This window comes from Bos taurus, chromosome 24 (assembly GCF_002263795.3).
Source record: "Bos taurus isolate L1 Dominette 01449 registration number 42190680 breed Hereford chromosome 24, ARS-UCD2.0, whole genome shotgun sequence".
Taxonomy (NCBI): Eukaryota; Metazoa; Chordata; class Mammalia; order Artiodactyla; family Bovidae; genus Bos; species Bos taurus.
In genome coordinates this window covers 16253503-16266800 of record NC_037351.1, presented here as the reverse complement: position 1 = coordinate 16266800, position 13298 = coordinate 16253503, and positions in this window count along the sequence as shown.

Genomic DNA, 13298 nt, shown 5'->3' with positions numbered 1-13298 from the left:
GGGCAAAGGTTAACAAAATTCTGCCAAGAGAGCTCACTGGTCATAGCAAACACTCTTTTTAAACAATCAAGGGACAACTTTACATGTAGACATCACTGAATGGTCAATGCCGAAATCAGATTGATTGCTTTCTTTTAGACAAAAATGGAGGAACTCTATACAGTCAAACAAGACCTGGAGCTGACTGTGGTTCAAATAATCAGCTCCTTATTGCAAAATTCAGGCTTAAACTGAAGAAAGTGGGGAAAACCACTAGGGAAGTCAGGTACGAATTAAATCAAATCACCTGTGAATATACAGTGGAGGTGATGAATAGATTCAAGTGATTATATCTAGTAAACAGGGTGCCTGAAGACCTATGTTCAGAGGTCTATATTATTGCACAGGAGGCAGGAAAGAATGAAAACAAAAACTATCCCAAAGGAAAAGGAAAAGGAAGAAGGCAAAGTGGTTGTCTGAGGGGGCTTTACAAATATCTGAGGAAAGAAAAGAAGTGAAAAGCAAGGGAAAAAGAGAAAGGTACACCAAACTAAATGCAGAGTTCCAGAGAACAGCAGGGAGAGACAAGAAGGCCTTCTTCAATGAATATTGCAAAGAAATAGAGGAAAACAACAGAAGGGGAAAGACCAGAGATTTCTTCAAGAAAATTGGAAATGTCAAAGAAGTATTTCATCCAAAGATGGGTACAACAAAGCAGAAAATGTAAAGACCTAACAGGAGCAGAAATGATCAAGAAGAGATGGCAAGAATACACAGAAGAACTGTACAAAATGAAAATAGCTTAATGACCCAGATAACCAAGATGGTGTGGTCACTCACCCAGAGCTAGATATTCGGGAGTTGAATTCAAGAGGCCCTTAGGAGGCACCGTTGCCAATAAAGCTAGTGGAGATGATGGGATTTCAGCAAAGCTATTTAAAATACTAAAAGATGATGTTATCAAAGTGTTGCATTCAATATGTCAGCAAATTTGGAAAACCCAGTAGTGGCCATAGGACTGGAAAGAATCAATCCTCATCCCAGTTCCCAAGAAGCACAGTGATAAAGAATGTTCAAGCCACCAGACAGTTACACTCGCCCCCAATGCCAGTAGGTTATGTTCACAATCCTGCATGTTATGTTTCAGCATTACATGAAATAAGAAATTACAGATGTCCAAGCAGGATTTAGAAAAAGCAGAGGAACCAGATATCAAATTGTCAACTTTGGCTGGATCATAGAGAAAATAAGGGAATTCCAGAAAAAGATCTGCCATTGTTTCATTGACTACACTAAAGCCTTTGGCTGTGTGGATCATAAAAAATTGTGGAAAACTCTTAAAGAGATGGGAATACAAGACCATTTTACCTATCTCCTGAGAAACCTGTACACGAGTCAAGAAGAAACAGAATCAGATGTGGAACAACTGACTGGTGCAAAATTGGTAAAGGGGTATGTTAAGGAGTATTGTCACCATGTTTATTTAATGCAGAGCATATCATGAGCAATGCAGGGCTGGATGAGTTACATGTTGGAAACAAGATTTCTGGGAGAAATATCAACTACTTCAGATATGTAAAGGATACCACTCTAATGCAGAAAGCAAAGAGAAACTAAAAAACCTCTTAATGAGCATGAATGTGGAAAATGAAAGAGACTGCTTAAAACTAAATGCTAAAAAGCAAACAAAACAAAACAAACAAACAAAAACTAAGATCATGGCATCAGGCCCCATCACTTCATGGCAAATAGAAGGAAAAATGTGGAAGCAGTAACAGATTTCTTCTTCTTAGGCTCTAAAATCACTGCAGATGGTGACTGCATCATGAAATTGGAAGATGCTTGCTCCTCGGCAGGAAAGCTATGAAAACCTAGACAAGTGTGTTAAAAAGCAAAGACATCATTTTACTAACAAAGGTCTGTATAGTTAAACCTATGGTCTTTCCAGACGTAACGTATGGTTGTGAGAGCTAGACCATAAAAAAGACAGAGTACCAAAGAATTGCTACTTTTGAACTGTGGTGCTAGAGAAGACTCTTGGGAGTCCCTTGGACATCAAAGAGATCAAGTCAGTCAATCTTAAAGGAAATAAACCCTGAATATTCATTGGAAGGACTGAAGCTGAAACTCCAATACTTCAGTCACCTGATGTGATGAGCCAACTTGTTGGAAAAGATCCTGATGCTGAGAAAGATTGAAAATAGATGGAAAAGAGGGCAACAGAAGATGAGATGGTTGGATGGGATCAACAATGAAATGGACATGAAGTTGGACAAACTGTGGGAGATGGTTGGGGACAGGGAAACCTGGTACTGCAGTCCATGGTGTCATGACTTGGTGTCTGAACAGAACAAAACAGAGTTCAGTTCAGTTCAGTCATTTAGTCATGTCTGACTCTTTGCAACCCCATGAGCTGTAGCACGCCAGGCTTCCCTGTCCATCACCAACTCCCAGAGTCTATTCAAAATCATTCCCATCGCGTTGGTGATGCAATCAAACCATGTCATCCTCAGTCATCCCCTTCTCCTCCTGCCCTCAATCTTTCCCAGCATCAGGGTCTAAAAATATTTCATGCAGTAAAAAAACAGCACACTTCAATGATAATATTCTACACTACTACTCCTAATCTATCAGAATTTGAAAGTAGTGAGGGGAGAAATTTGATGTTGAAATAATTAGAACAACAACAAAAAATTGCCCTGGGGGAAAAGGGGAGATGCCAGTCAAAGCATAAATAAGTTATATAAACCTAATGTACTTGTGACTATAGTTAATAATAATGTACTATATATTTAAAATTTTGCTAAGAGAGTAAATTCCAAGGGTTCTCACCACACCAAAAATAGGTGATGGATAATGCCAAAGAATGCTCAAACTACTGCACAATTGCACTCATCTCACACGCTAGTAAAGTAATGCTCAAAATTCTCCAAACCAGGCTTCAGCAATATGTGAACCGTGAAGTTCCTGATGTTCAAGCTGGTTTTAGAAAAGGCAGAGGAACCAGAGATCAAATTGCCAACATCCGCTGGATCATAGAAAAAGCAAAAGAGTTCCAGAAAAACATCTATTTCTGCTTTCTTGACTATGCCAAAGCCTTTGACTGTGTGGATCACAAGAAACTGTGGAAAATTCTGAAAGAGATGGGAATACCAGACCACCTGATCTGCCTCTTGAGAAATTTGTATGCAGGTCAGGAAGCAACAGTTAGAACTGGACATGGGACAACAGACTGGTTCCAAATAGGAAAAGGAGTATGTCAAGGCTGTATATTGTCACCCTGTTTATTTAACTTATATGCAGATTACATCATGAGAAACGCTGGACTGGAAGAAACACAAGCTGGAATCAAGATTGCCGGGAGAAATCTCAATCACCTCAGATATGCAGATGACACCACCCTTATGGCAGAAAGTGAAGAGGAACTAAAAAGCCTCTTGATGAAAGTGAAAGTGGAGAGCGAAAAAGTTGGCTTAAAGCTCAACATTCAGAAAACGAAGATCATGGCATCCGGTCCCACCACTTCATGGGAAATAGATGGGGAAACAGTGGAAACAGTGTCAGACTTTATTTTTCTGGGCTCCAAAATCACTGCAGATGGTGACTGCAGCCGTGAAATTAAAAGACGTTTACTCCTTGGAAGGAAAGTTATGACCAACCTAGATAGCATATTCAAAAGCAGAGACATTACTTTGCCAACAAAGGTTCATCTAGTCAAGGCTATGGTTTTTCTTGTGGTCATGTACAGATGTGAGAGTTGGACTGTGAAGAAGGCTGAGCGCCAAAGGATTGATGCTTTTGAACTGTGGTGTTGGAGAAGACTCTTGAGAGTCCCTTGGACTGCCAGGAGATCCAACCAGTCCATTCAGAAGGAGATCAGCCCTGGGATTTCTTTGGAAGGAATGATGCTAAAGCTGAAACTCCAGTACTTTGGCCACCTCATGTGAAGAGTTGACTCATTGGAAAAGACTCTGATGCTGGGAGGGATTGGGGGCAGGAGGAGAAGGGGAGGACAGAGGATGAGATGGCTGGATGGCATCACTGACTTGATGGACGTGAGTCTGAGTGAACTCCAGGAGTTGGTGATGGGCAGGGAGGCCTGGCGTGCTGCGATTCATGGGGTCGCAAAGAGTCGGACACGACTGAGCGACTGATCTGATCTGATCTGATGGGTATGTTAACTAGCTTGATTGTGGTAATCATCTCACAATGCATCTCACAATGATAAAACATCACATTGCATATTTGTCAAATTCTAGCAATAAAGGTGCTAATTATTACAGAAAATAGATGAAAATCTTATGTTAACAAGTTTTATTTCTTTAAGTCTAGGAATTCATCTGTGTCTAAGTTCTGCATTTTTCAAATGAAAATCATGGTCTAAGTTACCTGTGGAATGTTGTATATTGTAGAGGAAGAATAATAAATCTTTTTCCTCTATCCAATTTAAGTTCTTTCCCTACAGCCCTATAAATTACACTGGGGAAAGGTAGATTAACGAGAGAAAAATAGACTTTGACACAAGCAGCCTACATTTATACATGGAAGCACCCAGTTATGAGTAATTCAAAGTTGGTTAGAACTTTTTAAATATTATTTCAAGGTAAAAGAAGGAAAGAGGCATTGGACTTCTGTGCTGGGGAAGCACGTTATAGGGAGAAGATGAGAAAAAGTTTGGTAAACTAGGCTTGTTTAGTAATATTCATGTTGAAAATTTAAGCCATTATGTTTTTCATTGATAAATTATTAATTTCTCCTTATTCAAGTCAGGGAGAAGTAGACATCTTTACAAATGGAAATCTCTTTAGAAACATGTAAATTTTCTTTACAAAAGGAAAACTTGTGCCCTGGTTTTAGAGCTTTTTCTGCCTCTGTTGGTTCTCAATGTCTTTTAGTTCAAAATAATCTGTATACCAAACAGGCATATTTGAGATGGCATATTCTGGTTCCTTACATTATATTAGAGCTCTGTATGAATGCATAGTGAATAATATCTGGGGATTTTAATTCATCTTTCATTATCTCATCCTCTTTGGGGAGTAAAGATTTGTGGCTTAAAAGTATATCTTTCTCTCTAGTTTGCAAACTTCTGAATTTTGAATGAAGAAGAGAATAAGAAAGCAGCTAATATATATGTACATATAACATGCATAGTGGTCCCTATAGAAAACAGTCTACCTCCTATCTATACTTCTTTTCTTCCATCCTTTCTGCTTCTTCTTTAATTTTTTTCTTTCTCCCTCTTTTCTTTCTTTTTCTTCTTTTTTTCTGTCTTTCCCCCTCTTCTTCTTTTCCTATCAAAAATTAGAAAAAGGTCAGATATCATTTATTAAGTGTGCTCATCTAAACATGTGCTGACTTGAACTTTATCTTAAATATAGGCATTTTGCAAACATGTTTGTAAGGTGGAATATTTGTCTTCTTAAAAGAACAAACAGTTTTGAAAAGTATAAATAGCTATTTCCATGCCAAAAATACTTTGTTATGCTCATTAACAATCACTTTTTACTGTTGCTTTAATGAAAAAGCTAGGCTAACATTACATAATATGAACTCAATTGTGAAACCAAGATGAGAGAACTTGCTCCATAATTTGCTTATTGTGAGATCTAAAGAAGTCATAACTGGCAATTTTTATCCCTCATAATTGAGCTGCTGAGACGTAACTATATTCTATCTCTTTACAACGTAAAACGTGGAAACATCCATAACATAGATGAGGTACAGCCACCTTCATGATTATATCAAACAAGAATTCTATAGGATTTGCTTTTGCTTTTCAGCAAATATTAAATTAATAACTTCCTTTAATTAAGTCTTTCTATTTGCCTCTATTCTGCTTGGCTCACTCTATCTCCTATTTTTGAAATAAAAAAAAAAGGTATTTTAAGCAAATTATAGGTAATGTTTAAGAATCCATATGTGCAAATAATTGGTTAGTACATCAGTGACTGTTTGCCTGACAGAGACATACCTGCAATCAGCAAAGTTTTGTCTTTTCAGTCACAGTAACTTCAACTGCAGATCCCTTTGCTCTCTGGGCCATGCCAAGCTTGCAACCTCCTTGAAGTCAGAGAAATTGGCCTAGGACTCTCTGACATAAAGATGGGATTGAGGTAGTTTACCAATCTAGGTTGCAAGGAAGAAATCTGCCATACCTCTTTGGAACGCCCTTTACGTGGATCAACTTAACTACCTTTTCTATATTCTTTTTTTTTTTTTTCCTTTTTTTTTTTTTCTATATTCTTTAGCACTCTGGTTTGGTAATACTTTGACCAGTTGGGAGATAGCCATGACTTTCACTGTTCTTTTGCCAATATTTAAATCTTGTCCTTTTCAGCTGCTGGCCGAGGTGTTATCTGTCTGTGAAACTGTAAATATCCCATCCAATATGAAGTCCACCATATATCTTGGGGATTTCACACCCTGGTTATAGCAGTCACTTGCTCCAAAGATGTCCAGTAAGAAGTGATGGAGTTTGGTCCAGCTCTTTGCAGTTGAGATATTAGTGATAGTCCTGAGCTTTTGCCTCATTCACAGTGTGTAAGAGTGATGTAAGAGATGATGCTTTTGTTTTGTTTAAATTTTGTTTTTTATTTGGAACTTATAGACCTGCAGAAGAGTTATAAAAAAATAGTACAGAGCTTCACCATATACCTTTCACCGAGTCTCTCCTAATGTTAACATGACCATGATATTGGCAGAGGACTATTCATCTACTATAGGCTTTATTTTAATTTCATCAGATTTTATACTATTTTTTTTCTATTCCAGATTGAAATCAGGATCCTGATTTACATTTAGTTACTATGACTCTATAGTCTCCTTCCATCTGTGACAGTTTTTCCATCTTTCCTTGTTTTACATCACTTTGACACTTTTGAAAATTATCAGTCAAGAATTTTGTAGAATATTTCTTCATTTTGGTTTGTCTGATGCTTATTATGATTAGACTGGGGTTATGGATTTTAGGAAAGGATAGCAAAGAGATGAAGTGTCCTTCCATCACACCATGTCAATAGGTAAACTCTATCATGACTTAGAACTGGTTATGCTAACTTTGAAGTTTGGCTGAAGTGACATCTGTCAGGTTTCACCACTGTAAAGTATTTTTTTTTCTTTCTTGACTTGATTTCTTTATAAATCAATCACTAAGTCCAGCCCACATTTAAAAGAAAAGAAATTAAGGTGAATTAAGTTTGATTTCTGAAATGAATAATATTGAAAAAACTGGAGTATATATGTTAAGATCATGACAATAATTAATGTTTGGGCGAATCATTTGAGGCTATGGCAAATATCCTATTACTCTATTTTTCTACTTTCACTGAAGTCAAGTTGAGGGATGGACAACATTCTTAAGCCAGAAGGACATAAACCAGTAGAACTTTTCTCTTTCATTTTCAGTTTTTTGGAAAATTAACTATTCTCTTGTTTTTCTCTGCTTTGAAATGCTTTCCAGTGTCTTAACTAATTTTTGTAATATATTCTATTTAAATTTTTATAATTATTATCTGTGGCAATGTTCATATATCCACTTCACTTTGTTATCATTACCAGTGGTTTCAAGGCTCAATTGATTTGATTGGTTTGTTTGATCTATTCGTAATGATGATGCTCAATCCCCTCAACATAAATATAAAATTTCACATAATATGTTAACTAAAGAATGAGCTTAATCATTTAATGACCTTAAATGATTAAAAAATATTTCAGTGATGACAAATGTGGTCATTCCCAACACACCATTTCTTAGCTAATTCAGATACATAAGATGATATTTTATTTTCCACAATTTATTAATATAATACTGTAAGTGCTAGCCAGTGAAAACTTAATCAGGTTTGTAAATATAAAAAACATACTGATTTTCTTAGCTTTTGTTTCACTTTGAATTTTTGACTAGCTCTTTTAGTACAAATACATTCGGTTACATTAACATGAATGCTCGGGCTCTTTCATTTCCTAATATGTTGTAATTGTGGACATTTTCAGTCTTTCTGTTGGTGTGCATTTCAAAATTAACTAGCTCTTTTAGTACAAATACATTCGGTTACATTAACATGAATGCTCGGGCTCTTTCATTTCCTAATATGTTGTAATTGTGGACATTTTCAGTCTTTCTGTTGGTGTGCATTTCAAAATTAACCACTGTAGGCAGATAACCTGAGAATGTGTTTCCAGAGGTTGATGTAATTCTTTAGCTTAAAATGATCAAATTTACCAGATTGCAAAACAATGCACTTAAATACTTTTGGCCCCCTTTAGAAACAACTAGACTGCATCATAGGTATAGTGATCCAGCTGACTGTTGTTGAAAACTTGTGATGAATTCCTATGCATTCATGTATGTGTGAATCTGTGTTAGCACATATGTGTGTACATGTGTACATGTGTGTGTATTGTTTGTTTGATGAGGAATAGTAAAAGGAACAATTCAAGGAATAAAAGAGGAGAAAAAAAAGATTGGGAAGGAAATGGTAAAGAAACAGTTAAATCAAGCCAATCAAAAAACCACTGAGTAGCTACTCTGTACAAGAAAATAAACCAGCAAGTGAGGTGAATATAAAGTCCAGGCCAGAAGTCCCCTCATTTTAGTGGGCAATGTTCAGGTAACTAATTTGAGCAGTCCTTTCTAGACACAGAGCAGCAATTTTCAAATTGTGGTAATATTATATTCACAGGTCTTAGAGGAGGCTGGGGAGCCAAATGGGGCTCTTGAGTCTAACTCCTTCTTCAAGCAGAAAAGCTTTATTTTCATCTGTTTTGCACAGCTGACATCTGAGTAAAATGCTTTGAATAAAGAGTTCCTTTAAGAAAAAATGGAAAATGATTCCATTATTTTGACCTCCTAGAAGGCAGAGATAGCAGATAGCAACACTTTGAAAAGGATGTTGCAAAAATAATTCAACTACACTGGTAATTATAACTTATGAGGGAAATATGTAGAAAGTACGTATAAGAAGAAATTATGATATTAATAACAGTACAGCATCCTCAGAGTTTACAACTTTTAAAAAATTATTATTTATTTTTGGTTGCATTAGATCTTCATGGTTGTGCATGGGCTTTCTCTAATTGAGGTGCATGGGGCCTACACTTCACTGTGGTGCATGGGCTTCTGATTGGAGTAGCTTCTCTTGTTGTAGAGCACAGACTGTTTGTCACACAGGGTCAGTAGTTGTGGTACAGGGATTTAGTTGCCCCACAGCATGTGAGATCTTCTGGGAGCAGATTTTGAAGCTGTGTCCTCTGCACTGTAAGGCAGATTCTTATCCACTCAACTACCAGGAAAGATCCACATGGTTTTATTAACAAGACATTGTTACAATATGATATTTATCAATATTAACAATATTACAATATGGTATTTATAAATATGTATTAGACTGTAACAGTTATTTCACTCACCTAGAGCCAGACATCATAGAATGTGAAGTTAAGTGGGCTTTAGGAACATCACTATGAACAAAACTAGTGGAGGTGATAGAATTCCAGCTGAGTTATTTTAAATCCTAAAAGATGATACTGTTAAAGTGCTGCACTCAATATGCCAGCAAATTTGGAAAACTCAGCAGTGCCCACAGAAAGGTTAGTTTTCATTCCAATCCCAAAGAAAGGAAATGCCAAAGAACGTTCAAAGTACTGTACAATTGCACTCATTTCACACACTACCAAAGTAATGCTCAAAGTTCTCCAAGCTAGGCTTCAACAGTATGTGAACCTAGAACATCCAGATGTTTAAGCTGGATTTAGACAAAGTAGAAGAACCAGAGATCAAATTGCCAACACCCCCTGGATCACAGAAAAAAACAAGAGAATTTCAGAAGAATATCTACTTCTGCTTCATTAATTATGCTAAAGCCTTTGACTGTGTGGATCACAACAATCTGTGGAAAATTCTTCAAGAGATGGGAATACCAGACCCCCTTATCTGCCTCTCTGAGAAATCTGTATACAGGTCAGGAAGCAACAGTTAGAACTGAACATGGAACAATGGACTGGTTCCAAATTCAGAAAGGAGTATGTCAAGGCTGTATATTTTCACCATTTCTATTTAATTTATATGCAGAGTACATCATGTGAAATGGCAGGCTAGATGAAGCACAAGCTGGAATCAAGATTGCTGGGAGAAATATCAATAACCTCAGATATGGAGATGACACCACCCTTATGGCAGAAAGTGAAGAAGAATTAAAGAGCCTCTTGATGAAAGTGAAAGAGGAGAGTGAAGAAGCTGGCTGAGGCTGAAAAAGAAAGAGGAGAGTGGAGAAGAAAGTTGAAAGAACTCAACTTTGAAAAAACTAAGACCATGGCATCTTGTCCCATCAGTTCAGTTCAGTTCAGTTGCTCATTTATGTCTGCCTCTTTGTGACCCCACGGACTGCAGCAAGCCAGGCTTCCCTGTCCATCACCAACTCCTGATGCCAAACAACCATCTCAGCCTCTGCTCTCCTTTTCGCCTCCTGCCTTTCATCTTTCCAAGCATCAGGGTATTTTCAAATGAGTCAGTTCTTCACATCAGATGGCTAAATTATTGAAGTTTCAGCTTCAGCATCAGTCCTTCCAATGAATATTCAGGACTGATTTCCTTTAGGATTGATTGGTTTGTTCTCCTTTTAGTCCAAGGGACTCTCAAGAGACTTCTCCAACACCACAGTTCAAAAGCATCAATTCTTTGTCACTCAGCTTTCTTTATGGTCCAACTCTCAGATCCATACATGACTACTGGAAAAACCATAGCTTTGACTAGACAGACCTTTGTCAGCAAAGTAATGTCTCAGCTTTTTAATATGCTGTCTAGGTTGGTCATAGCTTCTTCCAAGGAGCAAGCATCTTTTAATTTCATGGCTGCAGCCTCCATCTGCAGTGATTTTGGAGCCCAAGAAAATAAAAATCTGTCACTGTTTTCATTGTTTCTCCATCTATTTTCCATGAAGTGGAAAGAACGAGATGTCATGATCTTAGTTTTTTGAATATTGAATTTTTACCTTCATCAAGAGGTTCTTTAGTCCCTCTTCACTTTCTGGTCCCATCACTTATAACTAAATAGTAAAGTCAGGGATTGGTTATGCAAATTTAAATATCCCAATTATTTTGAAATATTGTAAAATTTTATGGCAAAGGAGATATTTGAATTATTCCTGGATCATGGGTTCGAAAGTAATGAGAAGATACAGGTCGATGTTGTTGTTGTTTAGTCTCTAAGTCATGTCCAACTCTTTTGTGACCCCATGGCCTGTAGCCTGATACTCTTCTCTGTCCATGAGATTTCCCAGCCAAGAATACTGGAATTGGTTGCCATTTCTTTCTCTGAGGGATCTTCTCAACCTAAGGATTAAGCTCCTGTTTTCTGCCTTAAGAGATGATTTTTTTTTTTTTTTTAACCACTGAGGCTGCAGGGAAGGCTTACAGGTTGATTATCGATTTTCATTGCCTCACAATGGCACCCCACTACAGTACTCCTGCCTGGAAAATCCCATGGATGGAGGAGCCTGGTAGGCTGCAGTCCCTGGGGTCGCTAAGAGTTGGACATGACTGAGCGGCTTCACTTTCACTTTCATGCATTGGAGAAGGAAATGGCAACCCACTCCAGTATTCTTGCCTGGAGAATCCCAGGGATGGGGGAGCCTGGTGAGCTGCCATCTATGGAGTCGCACAGAGTTGGACACGACTGAAGCGACTTAGCAGCAGCAGCAGCAGCATAATTACAAACTTTTTTCTTGTATATACATATATAGTGTAAAGCTTCCTAAATAAAGCCCATATTTCCAAAAGTATTTTTCATCATACCTGCATTAGATCTTGTTAATATACTTTGACTGTTGAAAAAGAACACAGAATAATGACAACCTTACATATCTGTCCCTTACATCATGCATAATACTATGTGTTGCTAGAGAGCAGGATAGAATTGTATGAAGATCATAGGAGTTACACCTTTGTTTCAGAAATCAAATTTAGGAAGGGAAGCCTGACAATCGAGTAGCCCTATTGCATGACTTTATATGCCAAGGCTTCATTTAATCCTAATGGGGCCATCAACGCCTTTTGTGATCTCAGTAATTAAGAAGCCATTTTGATTCCTCTGATTATGGACTTCCTAAAAGCTGGCTGCTAAGTCATAAAAGAAATAGAAAGATGCTTTGGAGAACTAATGGCTGCCCGTGTGTGCTGAGTCAGTCATGAATTTTATGGGAAGCTATGCTGACTTATGCAGGACTGCTTTATGCCTCTGAGATGATCTATTTTAACATGTTTATTGCTTTATTCTGGGCATCATTTCCCTAAAGAGACATGGGCCATTTGTATAGTTTTACAAAATTAATTCTAAATGGGAAAAGAGAGAAATCTTAGATGGAGCAACAATGGAAATTCTAAAACAAAACAATGTATGTGGAGATCTATATTAAAAAAAAAAAAAGTAGAAAAGGGAGGGTTTCTGTGATATTTTAGTTGAGGAATATAGACTGGTGACTCCATGATGGACAGCATCAGTATAATCACATTTACTGGAAAAGAGTAGAATGATTTAAGGATTCTCCTTAGAAATACTATTTTATACCACTTATTATCCTCCCACCCATTTCCAATTTTATTTATGTCTTTTTTAATGACTGCTATAGAGCACTGAAAACAAGAAAAAAAGGTAAGATAGGCCAAAACCATAAAGCAATATGAATCGCCATGATGGATTTCATTAATTAGAAATTAAATTAAAGACCAACCTGTGAAAAACTGCACCTCTGGAGGTTGTTCCAGGACAGTGTCTGTTCTAATTTCAGAAGTTAATTTGACAGAAATGTTTAAGGTATTGTGTGTAAGAGAAATATGGTGACCTAGAATAAAAATCACAGTGGGAAAAAAAGAAGCTTTGTATCAATTTCCTTTCCAGTACATGCTTTGATTAGACAAGCACCAAAAAGCCATATTTGGCACACTGCTGAAGTTCCTTGTATATAAAAAGCTAAAAAGGTTTTCTGTTCATTGTTCAGCCTAGGAGCTAGGTGTGGATATTCAACTGATTTTTTTTTTTTTTTTAATTTTGAGAGTTCCCCTTCTGAATAAGCTTTTCTGAATCACAAGATTCTCTGATGAGCAAATAATAAGAGGGAAGAAGGTAGGAACAAAGGGGCAGAAGATGAGGAACAAAGAGGAGAATCTTGATAGTTTTTAAGAAAGAATGAAAGTGTTAGTGGCTCAGCCATGTCCAACTTTATGCAACCCCGTGGACTGTAGCCCACCAGGCTCCTCTTTCCATGGAATTCTCCAGGCAAGAACACTGGAGTGGGTTGCCATCCCTTTCTCCAGGGGATCAT